The sequence below is a fragment of the Eriocheir sinensis genome, chromosome 14 (genome assembly GCF_024679095.1).
Source record: "Eriocheir sinensis breed Jianghai 21 chromosome 14, ASM2467909v1, whole genome shotgun sequence".
Taxonomy (NCBI): domain Eukaryota; kingdom Metazoa; phylum Arthropoda; class Malacostraca; order Decapoda; family Varunidae; genus Eriocheir; species Eriocheir sinensis.
The window spans coordinates 14,182,753-14,199,543 of NC_066522.1; the positions used below are offsets into that span (position 1 = coordinate 14,182,753).

The window sequence follows — 16,791 nt, forward strand, 5'->3', positions numbered from 1 at the left end:
GACGATATGTTTAGTAATACGACCCTTCTCTGGCCGGTATATAAGATACTTTCGCTTCTCACATCACCTATTTCTGAAGGTCAAAGAGGGGATCAATCGGGTTCTCAAGAGTGGGTTTCTTTAGGTTCACGGTACAGAGGAAGGGTCAAACTACCACCAGGGTCATAAAAACTACTCCTGGAAATGCCCAAAACTCATACGAAAGCCTTGTCAAATATGTGAACTTGAGGGACGAAATGTTTTAAAATACGACCCAGAATGTGAGACGACTCCAATGCAAGACTAAGGGGCCACTTTCAAGGCCTTGCCACTCTACAAACGTTTCCATATAACAGTTTCCTTTTTTTTTAAGCTTACTGTTCCCTCTACTGATGATTATGATAGTGATGAATATTGTGATGATGATGATGAGAGTGATGGTGAAGAAAAGGACGACGAGAAGGTGGAGGACACTTACGTTGATTAATACCTTACGTTGATTTTTACGAATATTCCACTTTGAAATGAACCACTTGAGGGAGTAGTTTGAGTTGGAAAAATAAGCCTCCCACAAACAACAATCATCGTTATTGAAATTGTAAAATAAATTGTGTCCATGCAAGAGAAAAGAATGAACTTTCAATATAACTCCACGGGAATAACCTGTGAGACTTAACTAGGCTCACCTGATATCACCAAAGCCAGTAAAAGGTCACCGTATCCCTCACTGTGTCCTTTTGCTAAGCTTCCCCTCACTCTGTAGGGGGCTAAGCGCACATCCCGAACACTCCTCCCTCTCAAATACAAAGATAATAGCGACTGCTGCCTATTTGTTCCCGCCATACAATCCGCTAAGCCGCCGCTGAGCATATGGGGGCTAAAGACCCACATAAACATTTATCTCCTCTCAAACAAGGAAAGAGGAAAACAGCAGCCCTACCTTACTTTCTGGTACCCCTGATACACTCATACCATCTGCTAAGCTGCTCCTGAGCTTATTGATGCTAAATCCCCATCTTAAAAATTCCTTCCCTCTCTAAAAAGAAAATAATACCTTCTCCCACCTGGTGCCCCTACCACACACTGCTATACTCACAGTATGAAGGGCGTCACGCAGGGCTCTAACAGCTACAGCAGCTAAGTTTTCATGGACACTTTTCCATCCTCTAGAAATTCGTGGCCCTCAGACGCAGAGCCCAGCGCCTTCCTGTCTCCGGAGACGGTCATCCCGCAGCTCCTGGAAAAGTTGGCAGCATCAAGAAAAAAGTTATTCTGCAATTTTTCACTGATTTTCCCAGTTTGCTGTACAGTAAGTTTTTACCAAGAACCATGATTTTTCCAGAGATCCTTCTCGACGTGACTGAAGGAATAAAAAAAAAATTGTACCATAATGCTGCTGCTATTTAGAAATAAGGGTTTATCCACAACTAAAAGATTTACTTTAAATAACACCGCATCTATCTATTACGGCTGAGGAAGGGTTTATATATATATATATATATATATATATATATATATATATATATATATATATATATATATATATATATATATATATATATCTATCTATCTATCTATCTATATCTATATCTATCTATCTATCTATCTATCTATCTATCTATCTATCTATCTATCTATCTATCTATCTATATATATATATATATATATATATATATATATATATATATATATATATATATGTATGTATGTATGTATGTATGTATGTATGTGTGTGTGTGTGTGTGTGTGTGTGTGTGTGTGTGTGTGTGTGTGTGTGTGTGTGTGTGTGTGTGTGTGTGTGTGTGTGTGTATATATATATATATATATATATATATATATATATATATATATATATATATATATATATATACATTTACAAATTATGTATAAGCCAAAACGTTGTAGAAACCGAACACCACATGAAGATAAAAGTGAGGGCAGCGATCAGTGTGTCCGCGATGTGGTGCGGTAATGCAATAAAGCGCCATCATCGTCCATAACGTCCTATTAACACTCATTACGTAGAATTTCATCCGGCACTTAGCCGATAACGGGCTCGGATAAGTGTATACAAAGCACACCAATTAACAGGACTCGCTCCCTTCACGGGCACGACGTAGTATTAGCGCGATAACTATCACCAACTCGCCGACATCTGCATTAATTGGAACAACTTGAAGCTGTCTGTGTTTGCCCTCCCGCTGATTTAGCCGCGAGTACCGCCGCCAAGAAGACTCAGCCAGCACCGGCCAGGCCCGAGGCTCCTCCAGACTGACGCCTGCGCCTTACGATCGGGAAGGCGTTACTCTGTTACGTTACTGTCGGGTGTGCTGACAGGGTTTTCCGTTGACCATTTTTTTCCATCAGTGTGTGTTCTTAGTGCGCGACAGCTGATCGTTTATGCTTTATTGCCAACGCTCGTCACTTCTCTAAACAAATATTTGTTTCGGCGGCTGGGAGTGAAGGCTGTTGCTTCTAAGGTAAAAAGAGGATTTAGTAAATTATTAAAACATATTAGTTTGTTTCCATTTTTTCTATTATTATTACTTTTATTGTTACGATCATCATCATTCCTAGTAGTAGTAGTAGTAGTAGTAGTAGTAGTAGTAGTAGTATATTATTTTAATTATCATCACTATTATTAATATTATTATTATTGTTATTATAGTTATTATCATTTTTCACTCTATTCTTGACTAACATCATGTCCATCGTTGTAGTGGTGTTACTGTCGTGTTGGCGGTTGGCTGCACGCCTCAACAGCGGCACAACAGCGGGAGTGAATACCTGCGCTGACTCGGACGGGTATGCACAGTATTCCCAAGGAGGCCCGCGGCTGATGCTGCTGTGAGGCGAACACTGGCTGAAAGGACCACCTGGCAGGGCTATTCAAGTCTGCTCGCTAGGGAGATGATCGATATACCTGTCTGTTAATATGTCTTTAGCTAATGAAATAGCTCTATTTGTTTATTTATGTGTATTTGCATCTTGAAGCATATATAATTTCATAAATCTATCTATCAATCTGTTAACACTGTGCAATATATCTACCTGTGTCCGTTCCTCTGCATATATATATATATATATATATATATATATATATATATATATATATATATATATATATATATATATATATATATACACACACACACACACATATATATATATATATATATATATATATATATATATATATATATATATATATATATATATATATATATATATATATATATATACACACACATCTATCTACCTATCTACTTACCTATTTATCTATCTGTTATTTATCATCCCATTTCTATTAAGGAATAACTGATATATATATATATATATATATATATATATATATATATATATATATATATATATATATATATATATATATATATATATATATATATATGTCATCAGCCTGCATCATTCAGATGCAAAACATACGTGAGTCTCTCCCAAACAATTCCATTCGTTTCTGTCTGGCGCCTCTCGTTTCCAGTCTCGATGTAATCGTTTCACATATTTCCTATCTTCATCATAACGTCCGGTGAACAGCCTTCCCTTTGTCCTTTCATATTATTCATTTTCCGGCCTGTCACTCTTTTTGGCTCAGCTGTCCTCTCTCCTGCACATATGTCCTCACCATTACTATTTCTTGTTTTTAATTGCTTTATTGTGTTTTCCATTTGAATTTCATTTCATACTCAGTTTAATTGAAAGCAATGATATATTCATTCCTCTTTGTGCACCTCTGAATTTCCAGAGACTTGATCAGTATATGTTTCCCGAATTCATATATGATGAAGGGGAGATGGCATATATATATATATTTATATATATATATATATATATATATATATATATATATATATATATATATATATATATATATATATATATAAAACCGTCTATCAATGCATCATATTGTTAGCTGTGTAACCTTAATAAAGAGCTAAGAAATAACACGTTTTCGTAATTACAAGTAACAGCAGAATTCACAGACAATGTAAGATCCTGCTGAGTGATCGGTCTCTCAGCAAAGACAACAAACTAATTAGAAAGCAGATGTTCTTAGATGATTTTTCTTCTCCTTCCCTTTCTTCATATGACTTATTACACGAGAAGACGGGCTTATTTATAATCTGCGACAAGGTCTGTATTCTGTATCCAGCTGCTGTCACCTCATTTCTGTCCAGAGTTGCACTTGGTAGAAAAAAAGAAAGAAAAAGAAAACTACGTTAGGTGGGCGCATTTAGAGGAACTTCTCGTGCACATTATGCCGGATGATGCAATATTTACTAGCAAGGCAAAGAAGCAGACATAAAACACTGAAATGAAAGAGAGAAACAGAGAAAGAAAGTCAGTTTTGTTTTGTCTGTGTGTGTGTAGGTGTGTCTATGTGTGTGTGTGTGTGTGTGTGTGTGTGTGTGTGTGTGTGTGTGTGTGTGTGTGTGTGTGTGTGTCTGGGTACATCCTTGCATGTCCAGCGGCAACAAAATCTACAAAGAAAACAACTATAGCATCGAGAATAATATCAGTGTCAGTACCAAATAATTCCCAACAACGGATCCAGTTTTATATTTTCTTTTATCTGCTGCGTGGCGCCGATATCCGCGGGAACAAACAAAACTTCACTCATTAGTTTACCGATAACGACAAGTATCGCCCCGACGAGAAAGAAACCAAGTCTATACGTCGTCGATAATTCAGGTCGATCTGGGAGAAAGAAGGAGGAGGGACGCAGCGGACAAAGAAGTTGATTTCAGAGCGAGACCAAATTTAAAACCCGGCGCCGAGCCTCTGAGGAACAGCCGTATTTGTGTCAGGGCCGCGCAGAGCGAGTCCAGCGTAATCCAGTTAGTATCGGAGCAGTCACGCCGGTGTGTTATTTCAGCATTCAGATCAATGACTTGACTTCTTTTTCAACACTGACAGGCGGCACGAGTTTGTGTGGGGGCGGGAGGGTCGTGTGTCTGTGTGTGGGGAGTGAGAGGTGAGTGCGGGCTTGGAGGGTAGGAGCGGATAAGTGGGAGGAGGGTCGTTGTGTGTGTGTGTGTGTGTGTGTGTGTGTGTGTGTGTGTGTTTTGTCAGTGTGTATGGGAATAGTTTTGCTTATTTTTTTCTGTATATAATAATAATAATAATAATAATAATAATAATAATAATAATTATAATAATGTAAAGTTTATTGAGGTCAAAGCGGCGCAGTGGCTAGGAAAATAGGTACCGTAGGTGAGAGGGAGAAAGCTACATTAAGGTCACTAAAAACAGAAGAAAAGAAAATTCAGCACAATAACATAAGCGTGGGAAAAACATGTTAGTGATTCAACTAAGCACTAAGCTGCTATAATATCAGTACTGCCTCTGACTGGGACGTTTGGTTGCCTGGCTGCACTGAGTGTGGAGTAGGGGAGGTTAGAACGGCAGGAAGTTAGTCCGGAGGAGACAAAGTGGATCGATTTAAGTTTCTTGAGGGACGTCATAGGTCAGGGCCAGGGGGGTGGAGGTCGCTGAACGATAACAGATCGCCTGACTACGTCCATTCAGAAAATTTGCAACCCACGCCACAAGGTAAGATCACAGCAGAGCTTCACTGTTTCATCACATATGATTGTGTGGTTGACCAGATCAAATACGCAAGAGAAATCCACGGAAGTAAAGACAACAATCGTTACTTTTTAATGTGCCTGGAGGCTGACAAGACAGTGTGTGGTGGAGGAGGAATAATTTTGATATGGCCAGACTGTTGGAGGTCAGTGAAGGGGACAGTATAAGCGTAAGCCCGGGTAAACACAAAACCTTTACAGTCGTGGCTGGGTATGGGATAATGGCTATGGGCCTGTTCCTTTAGAGTTGGGATGGATGGACTGAAGAATGGTAGAGACGTGGGGAGTTTCAAGACCGAGGGACTCCATCTTGAGGCATTGATAATAATATAATGGAGGAATGTGGCGTAGAGATCTCTAGGGAGAATTCCTTGTATAATAATGGATTTGATGGAACGTTTAACAAGATGCTGGTAAAATAGTTATTCATGAAAAGAGAAGCCTCCTCGTCGTGGAGATGAAAAACGGGAAAAAGAGGAGGTAATGTGTGTGTGTGTGTGTGTGTGTGTGTGTGTGTGTGTGTGTGTGTGTGTGTGTGTGTGTGTGTGTGTGTGTGTGTGCATGCCCCAGCTTTGCCAATAGGAGCGAGAGGGGCATTCACCTCTTTGCATAGAAAGTCAGACACACACTCTATACATTTATGCATGCGTCAATATGAATGCAAATATCTGTCATAAAACTTACCAACACGCAAATCATACGGAAATTATTTATCTGCTGTATAAATTAAAACAAGCTGCATGGGAAACGGAACAGAGATTCGGCGAAACAAGCGTGGTTAATTTCCTTTATAATTGACCTTCGAACAGATTTGTGTATACAGTGAAAATACTGATATGAATATATAACAACAGTGGCAGTTTTCTCTCATGCAAGCAGAACTCGCGCACACGGGGGTTCTGCTGCAGGGGGACCCGCTCTCGCCTCCTACCTCCCAGCCGTCCCCAAGCCTCACAGCGGAGCACTCATGTGACCTGAGACGGATCGGTCAGACTTGTTTGCTCCCGGAATTGCTAACCTGACGCTTTCAATAGAAGTGCCATGAAAGACAGCTGCTTTTGTATTCAAGGAACAAAGGAGGGCTAACTCATCTGAAAAGCTGAATTCGGTAAAAAAAATAAAAATTGTGAAATAATAATAATAATAATAATAATAATAATAATAATAATAATAATAATAATAATAATAATAATAATAATAATAATAATAATAATAATGTCCTAAAAAATAATGAAACAAAATTAATGAAATAAAAAATGTTGGAATGAAAAAGTCTTCACTGACGAATAAATTAATCAACTTTACATTCAGGAATCATGCTTGGTCTGTTGATTTGCTCGTCCGGTAAAAAATAATAATAGTAGATAAAAAAATACCAGAAACGTGTGTCCTGTGATTATTTACTGCTCAGTATATCGCATCGCCACCCGCAAACAGTAATGCTAAAAACAAGGTTAGAGTGAGTTGAAGTATAAACTTGCATATATTATTTGGATAGATCAGTAAGTAATTTACGTTCAAATTGTATTTCACCAACTTTTATCTGGAAATCATAAAGCACAGGATTCCACGTGCCCTGCAGAAGGACCAGTTGCCCGTTTATTTATACACTGGCTTCCCCTCCCGCTGCTTTATATTCTTTCATTTCAAACTCATTTTTATTCCTTTATTTTTATGTAACAGTCACTTTTCCAAGATTTTTTTCGTTCTCATCTTAAATTTTTGGCTTTTTATTTTCATAAAACTATGAAAATCTGAAAAACACATTTAGACTAGCTTACCTTTCCGTTTGTCTGCCTGAAATATGAAGCAATATTTGCTCTAAAATACCTGTTAAGCTACGGAGTACCTATGGTTAATAACTTATCTATTAAACTATTCGCTTTCAGCACAACGGTAAAGCATTGCAGTAAGTTGAAACGTGTTCATAAAACACTCCAGATCAACGATTGATGCAACGATTCAAGATACAATAATGAACAAAAAGAGGCAATGAGCAAACGTAACACTCTAATTAAGTAACTTAGACTCCATTTACACAAATCACAAAAGCACTCAGCAAAACTAGTGAGTCTTGTCGAAGCGATATATATTAATTAGACTCTAACACATGACCTAAACGGACCAGACAGGGAACACACAAACACAGGAAGGGAGGACGTGAAAACTGTTGCTCTTATGTACGTCATCATCACCAACATTATAGTGCTCATAGATAAATAGACTGACCTGAGGGCCGAGTATAGGCGATTCAGAAAGCAAGCGAGATAGGGAAATAGTGAATAGGACAGCACCTTTCACCAGGACGGGGAGATAAAGGATAGGAAAGCATAAATATACTGATCCACCTTTCATTCGGCCCGTGGGATAAAGATAAAGAAGCATTTAAATCGATTCGTCTCACTCTCACCTCCACTTTACAATATCATCATTAGCAGGATTTAACTCTTTCAGGAACTCCATCCTTGTGTGTTCTACCACTAAATTAGGGGCAACTTTCTATATTTCAACTTTATAGTCTGCTGGATGATAGTCAGACACCTTAGTTCAGTCCCTTTTCCTCTATGTCCTTGATTTATTTTCCCTAATCAAGTCAAATAAAATTCAGCCACCTCGTAACCAAAAAACAGCCTTATTATCCATCATTATTAACAGATACCAGTAGTTCATCCTTAAAAGCTGCTGTGGTATCAAGTTTACCATCATGCCTACCATCTCGCCGGTTACTCAACAAGAGCCGAAGAAAGACCAATGACATGTTGTTTGGCATTATGTATGACCTTAATTGGAATAATGATTCAGCCGTCCACACACGGCAGCATCCAGTAGTCCATCTTTTACCTTCAACTCCGGCTTCACAAATGCAGATAACCTCCACGTGCACCGGCTAATTGATCCGGGAATACAATAAAGTTTATCAAGTTTTCAGAGGAATACGTCACTTCAGCCGGAACACAATGCAGTATTTTTCTCTCTCCGCCGAGGTGAGTTCACGGCAGGCTAGTGAAGAGAAAACACCAAAATCGCTTGCATAATTTAATCAAGTTTTGCACACCAGTCATATCTACTCCTGTCTTGACTCCCAAAACTGTGACCGTTCCATAATCAGGATCAGAAAAAAGATGATGGCACACTGGAAGAAGACTCGATTCCTGATCCAGTGGCAAAGAGTTCGTCCCCCGACATCAAAGTTCCACCGCCAGTGACGTTTTCATGTAACCCTTTTGCAGGCATATATATATATATATATATATATATATATATATATATATATATATATATATATATATATATATATATATATATATATATATATATATATATATATATGAAGTGAAAATAGTTTGAGGCAACTTAAAGAAAGGCTGAGGATAATTCCAAATATAAATCCTCTTATTAAAACTTGAAATTTATGATATCAGCCATAGAATCGGAAACTAAACACACACACACACACACACACACACACACACACACACACACACACACACACACACACACACACATTGCCTCTCTACGTAGAGCTGCACTGCTTCACAAGGCAACAATTTCAAGCAATAGCTGTTGATAGGAGGCCACCTGGCGATGCCCTCAACGACTGACCGATTGACGAACCGATTAGAGTCAGTTGATCTGCCTACAAAACATGTCGGTCATATGACGCCCGCTTGGCCGGACACAAGCATATTGAGTCAGAAGCAGAGTAAAGCCGAGTATTGGGTTCAAAATATCCGCCGAACGAACAGAACTGAATGTGCACAATCGAAATTCTCATACATACTTCAGAGAATCATGGAATCTAGATCGCCTTACACAAGCTCCTCCGCTACCAGTCAGCCACTGTGGGGTGTGTTAAGTTTATTATAACAAATGTATTCATATCTGCCCTGTATGTATGACTCATTCTGGCTATTCGTGTCTCTCTCTCTCTCTCTCTCTCTCTCTCTCTCTCTCTCTCTCTCTCTCTCTCTCTCTCTCTCTCTCTCTCTCTCTCTCTCTCTCTCTCTCTCTCCATCTTTATCTATCTACCAATCTATCTATATTTCCATCCATCTATCTATCTATTTAATCTCGTCTTTCAACAATCGGCAATAAATATCAAGCTATAACTTTTATTTTTCGATCTGGACTCCGCTTGTCTGAAAAATGAGCACCCACGCCGAATCCATGAGGCCGCCCCAGTGATAGGGTGCATCAGGGCAGGGAGGGAGCGTGCCAGGGCCATGACCCCCGGCCTGGTCATACACGTGGCCCGGCAGTTTCGTGATCACATGTCAGGGATACACACGATGCTTTCATTTACAGTTTCAATACAAGTGTTTTCAATATTTCACTGTAGTTTACGTGTTCCCATGTTTTCATATCACAGAGTAATCACATCAAAAGCCGTTCGATGAGTGGCCGGCCCATCGTGCCAATCACTCCATTCACCGATTCCCCCGGCAGCCATGTCAGCAGGAGGGATTCACTTCGTTTTCCTCGTTATTTTATTATTTATGACGGTCTGAAAGAGTGATAACCTTGCGCCATTACTTCTAACGAGCAGCATCTCCATTAATGTTTATTTTAGGAATGGATTGGAAGACCCCGACAACCATTCCGTCCACCAAGCAAGTTTCGATACACAACATAATGTGATCTGCGTGAGGCTTTGTGACAGAGTTGCATGAACATACCAGTTGAATAACGCTTCCTTGGTGCGACAGAAGTATATTTACCCAGAAGCCAAGTGGAAAACAATAAACCATCTAAAAATAACAACCTAAAATGACCAACCATAATTCCCAAACCAGACACAATGGTTAAAGTACAAGCATTGGAAATGAACCGCCTTACACATGCCCATTTCTTTGTAGTCAGTCGCCATGAGGTTCCCGAGATGAGGCAGCAGACATGAAGACGGACAGACAGACACACGAGTTGCACAAAGATACAGAAAAACACGTGTGAAAAAGTTGAAGCTGCTTGTAGGAATGATGATGATTGCAAACACAAGTACAAAGTGTGTGTCTCGCCGGCATGGGCAAAACATTATGGCGCCACATAATACACAACTGAGGGAGCAAGCATCCACGGACCCAGCCGATCCCAAGGCCCACGTCGGTAAGACACCACTGATCCGTCAAACAAATGTTCTTTTTTTTCTTGATGACAAAAAAAAAGAGCATGAGCAGTATTAACGGACATTTTCCTTCGCTAAGGTGACCAGTATGTGCCTCAATAAAGATAAAACGTTTATGAAATATGAGCCTCTTTGGCTAATGCATCGCCTCACTTTTATATGATTAACATGTCCGCTATGTTCATTCTGTATTGATATTCCTCGAAGATCTGGCTCACACAAGAAGAGTGTTGTAACCCTCGCATGGCCGCGCCACTAAATGATGCAGTGCTTCAGTACCTCTTTACTAATTTATCTAGACTTTCATGCATTATGGTTAAGGGGAACCAAGAGCACTTATATATCAAGCTTGCAGGACCTTTCACAGTTAACGGACTTACTAGGCCGAGACCTCTGGAAAAAAAAAAAAAAAAAAAACAGAAAGCATAGTACGTAATCATCATTTTGTTAGTCAAATGTTCTGAAATACAAAATGCAGATTTGTGTATTTGTATTATATACGTAGGCCTATATTTTAATCAAAATAACGCGAAGTACAATTTCAATATTTGCAACACCTTTTCGTATTTCATCCTCAGCGTCGTATCATGTGTTACGTTAAACCCAAACAGCCTCTCCAGTATTCTCTTGATAACCATAGGTCACGTTGGGGAGCCATGGCTTTGGTTGATAAGGCTCTTGGAGGTAACCAAGATATTACTTTTTTAGTTGTGACTGGCACCGAATACTATTAACTCTTGCTTTCCGAGCCCACAGAGAAAGCAGCATGCTTCCTCCTCCCCTCATTCTCCTCCTCGAACTGCCTATTATATTAACAAAATCGTTCAGTAAGATGAATGTGTAAACAGGTGTTTACATATTCGTTTTTTTCTCATATTACTAGACGAACAAGAATCAACACTCCCTATATACAAGACGCGTATTAATTTATTGATAAGAGGAAGACTATAGCAGAGGGGAGGAGCTTGTGATGTATCCCAAGGGCCAGTACGGAGGGAAGTGAGTGTTCAACAAAGTGGCTTCATCCCAGGCGGCACAGAGGGGAAGGTCTGGGGACGCGCCTCCCATGCCTTTGATTTCCTGGACGAGCGTTGCCCCGAACGACAAGCGGGATATTAACGTTATGAAACTGCGTTATAACTCGGCTGGCTGCTGAGTTCTGATACTTGTCATATTGATTAACGTCATACGCGTATACTGCGAAATTCTCTAAATCCTATCATGACAAAGTAAGAACTAACTTGTCTTCCTACACCTGTAGTAAAAGTAGGCTAAACCAATACTTGTGAAACTTATATTACTTTCAGCCTATTTCTCATTTATTTTACGAAATTTTCCTGTAGAAGGAAAACGCAAAGTGGCTCACGAAATCCATGTCCAGTGTGTGTGATTTTCAAGGCATATCTAAGTAGGACACAATTCTCTAGTTCCTAAACTCTCAGTTAATAATTATATCATGTCTCGTCATGCTGACCAACCAAATGTGTGTGTGTGTGTGTGTGTGTGTGTGTGTGTGTGTGTGTGTCCACCCTATTAACAGTTTAATATTAATTGAAATGAGTCCGTTCCTAGAGCCATTCTCAAGTAATCAATTTAACTCTTTCAAGTGGAAGGTAAGTCGAAATCAGTGCTAAATGTAATCCTTACTAGTCACCAACCGGATAATACTGTATAATGCTCTCTCTCTCTCTCTCTCTCTCTCTCTCTCTCTCTCTCTCTCTCTCTCTCTCTCTCTCTCTCTCTCTCTCTCTCTCTCTCTCTCTCTCTCTCTCTCTCTCTCTCTCTCTCTCTCTCTCTCTCTCTCTCTCTCTCTAACATTCCATGCCACCTATTTACAGCACCTGTCAATATAAAGGTACAAATATATATATATATATATATATATATATATATATATATATATATATATATATATATATATATATATATATATACACCAATCTATCTATCTATCTATCTGTCTGTCTACCTTTATATTGACAGAAGGTGCGGCAAATGGGTTGCATGGAATGTTCAGTACCCGAATGCCCTCACAGCGCACCCCACCTCCCCAGGTAGCTACTCCTTAATTAAAGGGGAGGACCGATCGGTGTGTAATTCCCCGTCGTACTTATTCAATCCGGATCTTGATTAATTTCTTTGGAATGTGGTTACTTTATCCGCGACGTTATTACTTTTTTCTAGAACGTTATTATTTCAAATAAAACAATTATTATATCCTGAACGTAATGATTTCATCCAGGTCGAGGTTTCATTACCTGGAAAAGGGGAAGTTCCATCGATAATGTACAGAAAACCCAACCAGGCCGCGGTTAGCCCGCCAGTCCTGCCCTTGGTCTAGTCACTCTAGCCGGTGCTATTTACAAGGACAGTCCACGGATCGCAGCAGCGGCAGGCCAAGGGCTGAGTAAGACGTACACCTCACAAGTCCTGCACGGGCCGTTTTCTTTATCACAGCAAGTTTGATTTTGTCCTCCCTCTCACGCCACGCCTCTCAGGAGTTAATCACGCATATTAATAAACTTTGCCGAGAAAAAGTCCACTGATCCTCAAACGAACCAGCACAGTACACCGTATTAATTAAAACTTTGATAATCCACTCAAGTGAAAGCAGAGGAATATTGATTCTGAGGGCGGCAAGCAGCGTGACAAACTTACGAGCCAACGACTACGGCAACAGCACTCAGGCGGACATTCCTTCATTAAATCCTAAACACGTGCAAGATTAATGTAAACACTGTACCTATACGCGATAGATTTAATAAAGTATAGTCTCGTTTTTTCCCTTTTTCCCAGATTTTTTTCGCACGATTTCCTCCCGTCCATCGCATCATCCACTATCTCAGGCGCCGGAGTTTACTAAATATCTAAGGAATTCGTGTGCCTCGGTTGGCGTTCATACCGGAGTGTCGCTGCTCACCCCCAGCTTTTCATCCTTTATTGCGGGCTGGACGATAAATGGACGCCCGGGAAAGCCTGAGGAAGGAAAAGCCTAATCCCTAAGCTCTAATCCTAATGTCAGTAATAGCCATTTCTTGATATAAAGTTAGTAAACCGTCCATTCCTACCACAAAGTGCCCTAAAATCCATGAGGAAGGTAAAATCTAATCCTTAAAAATTTAATGTCAGTATCGGCTATTCCTTGGAGTAAACTGTCCTGGTAACCCACCTAAAACAAGCCCTAATCCATAGACTGGTAGTAATGGACTGCCATCCCCCTCCCACTCCCATCTTTTCTCCTAACCCGCCCCCCCCCCCCAAAAAAAAAATCCTAACACGTTTTCGGTGACTTTCACATACTTTCGCTTTCGCCGAGAGAGAGAGAGAGAGAGAGAGAGAGAGAGAGAGAGAGAGAGAGAGAGAGAGAGAGAGAGAGAGAGAGAGAGAGAGAGAGAGAGAGAGAGAGAGAGAGAGAGAGAGAGAGAGAGAGAGAGAGAGAGAGAGAGAGAGAGAGAGAGAGAGAGAGAGAGAGAGAGAGAGAGACACAAGCATATTTTGGGAAGGAGGGAGGGAGGGAGGGAGAGCTCAGCAGGGGAACATTACCGAAATTAAACTGGTCCTTTCAAATCTGACGGAACAGGCTCGGCAGTCATGAGGTGAGTACCAAAACGACAGATACATTCAAAAAGCGATTAGATAAATTTATGGATAGTGATGTTAGGTGGGGTTAGGTTCACAGGAGCTACCTTGCCTACCGGCCACTTGCAGACTCCTTACGTTCTTATGTTCTTATGTTCTTATGTTCAAACCGTATCCCAAAGGACCAAAATCCACGAGGAAAGTTAAATCTAATTCCTCGAATGTCAGTAACGGCTTGTCCTTGGAGCAAACGTCCTTGGCCCCCACTGAGAACTAAAATCCTTGAGAAAGTTTTTTTTTTTTTTTCAACAAAGGAGACGGCTCAAGGGTAACAAAAAGTGTAGAAAAAAACGCAAATCACCGCTCCCACAACAGACAAAAGTAAAGAGCGGCCAAAAGAGAGGTGTCTTGATACACTCTTCTCGAAGGAGGCAACTCATAGGCAGGAGGATATGCAGACGAAGGAAGTCTGTTCCAGAGTTTACCAGTGTAAGGGATGAAAGAGTAAAGATGCTGGTTAACCCTATAGCAAAAGGTGTTTGGACACTATAGGGATGAGCTAAAGTAGAAAGTCGAGTGCAGCGGGGCCGCGGGTGGGGAGGAGGCATGCAGTTAGCAAGTTCAGAAGAGCAGTCAGCATGAAAATATCGATAGAAGATAGAAAGAGAGGCAACATGCCAGTAACGGCCATTTATTGAGGTAAGCCGTCCCTGGTCACCAAAAAAGCCCCCCCCAAAAAATGAACGTAATGTCTAATCCCTAGAATCCCAGTAATTGCTATTCCTTGCAGCAAACTATCTCTTCCCAACACCAAATGTCAAAAAAAGAGGAACGGAAATTCTCCCCGTTTCCCTTCACACAGGGTGCTTACTTGATCCCCGTCACCCCATCCCTGCCGCCCTGCCTCTCTGGCCGCGAACTCTCCGGCCGCATGTCAAACTTTAATGTTTCCCCTCAGTAAGCTCTTCCTTCAAGACGAGTCAGCTCAAACTTGTGGTCACGACCCTTTCAGACCCCGGATGAGACACGATATTTTGCACCCGCCGGCACCACCTCAAACTTGCAGGATATCCCACGGACGCGACGCAGACACATATCACCTGGTCCAATCACACCTACCTGCACACACACACACACACACACACACACACACACACACACACACACACACATTCAAAGGCACTCGCACGCCCACACGCACAACAACAATACACAAATGTAAGACAAATTTGAATAAATGTCCGCCATAAAGGTGTAATGCGCGTATTAAAGGGAATGAAGGTCACCTGTTTGCGGAAATACACACCATCACCACCACCACCACCACCGCCGAGCTCACCACCAACAACACTACCAGGAATCACTACCACTCCCCTCATCTACTACACCACCATTACCACACCTAACATACCTAAAGCACCACCATCACCATCGTATTAATCACCGGTTCAGTACAACCACCACCGGTATCATCAACACCCATCACCCACCACATCCACCATCATCCTAAGTGCTGCCATTCCCCCCCCCCACACACACACACACACCACCGCCCCCGCCGCCGCCACCACCATCACCACCATATGCATAAACAGCTCTAGTAGGTTTTAGCCGCGTCCAAATATGTCACGCTCATTCACATAGGCATCCGTCGCAATTAAAAGTCGTTTGGCTGAAAAATGGCGCTCGTTATACTTAGAGCGAGGAAAAATTATATTTACAGCGGCATGTTTTTTGTCAAATGAAACGTAATCGCTGCTGTCTAAGGGATGGCTCCTACAAATCAGTGTGTGGCGGTGTGGAGTCGAGTTCGTCTCTCTCTCTCTCTCTCTCTCTCTCTCTCTCTCTCTCTCTCTCTCTCTCTCTCTCTCTCTCTCTCTCTCTCTCTGCCAGCACTACTAGGGATAGGAGCGCTTTAATTAGGTTCAAATACAGGGATCGGAGCGCTTTAATTAGGTTCAAAAACAGGAACAGTTAGTACAGTAGCATAGTAATTTTGCATACATGACGGGGAGGATAATGATAGCTTTAGGTTATTAATATTTACTCAATGCACTCATCGACCTCTTTTTCCTCTTCTTCCTTATTCTTGTCTTCCTCTGCTCACTCTTCTTACCCGTTCTCTCTCTCTCTCTCTCTCTCTCTCTCTCTCTCTCTCTCTCTCTCTCTCTCTCTCTCTCTCTCTCTCTCTCTCTCTCTCTCTCTCTCTCCCCAAATGCACCAATTAGTCACTTGATGAGCAGCTACTTACCTTCCCATCTACCTATCTATCCATCGATTTATCCAATTCCCCGTACCTATCAAAGCGTCAAACAACCTCTGAACACTACACCTTCATATCACTGGACTTTCCCCTTTCCCATTGTTTCCTATTCAGCACTTCGAGACCGACATACCCAAGAAGCATCAGTTACGCTTTCCGCATGAGCAGCTGGCGGCCCTTGTCTTTAAGAGAGATAGGTTGAACTCCTTTGACTGTCTCATCAGCGCTGTCACAGGTATTG

General features: G+C 41.0%; 1 long non-coding RNA gene across 1 annotated transcript in view; it reads right to left on the reverse strand.

Moving 5' to 3' along the window:
• The window catches only part of LOC126998521 (uncharacterized), a 100,957-nt gene that overhangs the window by 71,965 nt on the left and 12,201 nt on the right, over nucleotides 1-16,791 (reverse strand). Inside the window, exon 3 of the long non-coding RNA XR_007752911.1 lies at nucleotides 1,076-1,216. This is a non-coding gene — a long non-coding RNA (uncharacterized LOC126998521). The remainder of the gene's footprint in view (nucleotides 1-1,075; nucleotides 1,217-16,791) is intronic.